The sequence below is a fragment of the Panthera onca genome, chromosome X, assembly GCF_046562875.1.
Source record: "Panthera onca isolate mPanOnc1 chromosome X, mPanOnc1 haplotype 2, whole genome shotgun sequence".
NCBI lineage: Eukaryota > Metazoa > Chordata > Mammalia > Carnivora > Felidae > Panthera > Panthera onca.
The window spans coordinates 68,642,274-68,644,867 of NC_138357.1; positions in this window are offsets into that span (position 1 = coordinate 68,642,274).

Here is a 2,594-nt window from a genome sequence, read left to right on the forward strand (position 1 = left end):
ATTTCCTCTTTAATTTCTTGGTTAACCCATACATTCTTTAGTAGGATGTTTTTTAACCTCCAAGTATTTGTGGTCTTTCCAATTTTTTTTCTTGTGGTTGTTTTCAACTTTCATAGCATTATGGTCTGAAAATATGCATGGTATGATCTCAATCTTTTTGTACTTGTTGAGGGCTGATTTGTGACCCATTATGTGATCTATTCTGGAGAATATTTCATGTGCACTTGAGAAGAAAGTGCATTCTGCTGCTTTATGATGAAATGTTCTGAAGATATCTGTAAAGTCCATCTGCTTTGGTGTGTTATTCAAAGCCATTGCTTCCTTGTTGATTTTCTGCTTAGATGATCTGTCTATTGCTGTTAGCGGGGTGTTAAAGTCCTTACTATTTTTGTATTGTTATCAAAGATTTTTTTTTTAATGTTTGTTATTAATTGATTTATATATTTGGGTTCTTCCAAGTTGGGAGCTTAAATATTTACAATTGTTAGATCTTCTTGATGGATAAACCCCTTAATTATGATATAATGCCCTTCTTCATCTCTAGTTACAGTCTTGTTTTTAAATCTCGTTTGTCTGTCAATATACAGGTGACTTTAGGTCTAAAATGAGTCTCTTGTAGGCAGCATATAGATGGATCTTGTTTTTTTATTCATTCTGATATTCTATGTCTTTTGATTGGAGCATTTAGTCCATTTACATTCAGAGTGATTATTGAAAGGTATTAATTTCATGACATTGTGTTGCCTGTAAAGTAGGCGTTTCTGGTGGTGTTCTCTGGTCCTTTCTAGTCTTTGTTGCTTTGGGTTTTTTTTTGTTTGTTTGTTTGTTTTGTTTTTTTGTTTGTTTGTTTGTTTTCTCCACTCAAAGAATTCCCCTTAAAATTTCTTGCAGGGCAGGTTTAGTGGTCATGAACTCCTTTAGTGTTTGTTTGTCTGGGAAATTCTTTTATCTCTCCTATTCTGAATGACAGCATTGCTTGACAAAGAATTCGTGGATGCATATTTTTCTGATTCAACACATTGAATATATCCTCCACTCCTTTCTGGTTTGCTGAGTTTCTGTGGACAGATCAACTGTGAACCTGACCTGTCTTCCCTTGTAGGTTAAGGACTTTTTACTCTTTGCTGCTTTCATGATTCTTTCCCTGTCTGTGTATTTTGTGGATTTGATATTATGGTATGCCTTGGTGATGGTCAGCTTTTGTTGAATTTAATTGGGGTTCTCTGTACTTCTTGAATTTTGATAGCTGTGCCCTTCTCCAGATTAGGGAAGTCTTCAGTTATAATTTGCTCACATAAATGTTCTGTACCTTTTTCTCACTCTTCATCTTCTCGGGCCCCTATGATACGAATGTTAGTCCTCTTTAGTAAGTTGCTGAATTCTCTAACTGTTGTATCGTAATATTTTGCCTTTGTTTCTTTCTCTTCAGGTTCATTAATTTCCATAATTTTATCTTCTATATTACTATTCTATATTCTATATTACTGATGCACTACCGATTCATCCACCATCACCATGATGGCATCCATCCATTTGATATTGCATGTTGGTTATAACATTTAATTTTGGCCTGACTGGGTTTTAGTTCTTTTGTCTGTGCTGAAGGTGATTCTCTTGTCTTCTATGCTTTTTTCAACCCAACCTAGTATTCTTTTTTATTTTATTTTATTATCTATTTTTTAAAATTTACATAAAAATTCGCATATAGTGAAACAATGAATTCAGGAGTAGATTCCTTAATGCCCCTTACCCATTTAGCCCATCCCCCCTCGAAGAACCCTTCCAGCAGCCCTCAATTTGATCTCCATATTTACGAGTCTCTTCTGTTTTGTCCTCCTCCCTATTTTTATATTATTTTTGTTCTCCTTCCCTTATGTTCATCTGTTTTGTCTCTTAAAGTCCTCATATGAGTGAAGTCATATGATTTTTGTCTTTCTCTGACTAATTTCACTTAGCATAATACCCTCCAGTTCCATCCACGTAGTTGCAAATGGCAAGATTTCATTCTTTTTGATTGTTGAGTAATACTCTATTGTATATATATACCACTTCTTCTTTATCCATTCATCCATTGATGAACATTTGGACTCTTTCCATACTTTGGCTATTGTTTATAGTGCTGCTATAAACATAGGGGTGCATGTATCCCTTGGAAACAGCACACCTGTATCCCGTGGATAAGTGCCTAGGATGCAATGACTGGGTCGTAGGGTAGTTCTATTTTTAGTTTTTTGAGGAATCTCCATATTGTTTTCCAGAGTGGCTGCACCAGCTTCCATTCCCACCAACAATGCAAAAGAGATGCTTTCTCCGCATCCTCGCCAACATCTGTTGTTGCCTGAGTTGTTAATGTTAGCCATTCTAACAGGTGTGAGGTGGTATCTCATTGTGGTTTGATTTGTATTTCCCTGATGGAGTGAAGTTGAGCATTTTTTCATGTGTCGGTTGGCCATCTGGATGTCTTCCTTGGAGAAGTGTCTATTCATGTCTTGTGCCCATTTCTTACTGGATTATTAGTTTTTTGGGTGTTGAGTTTGATAAGTTATTTATAGATTTTGGATACTAACCCTTTATCTGGTATTTCATTTGCAAAT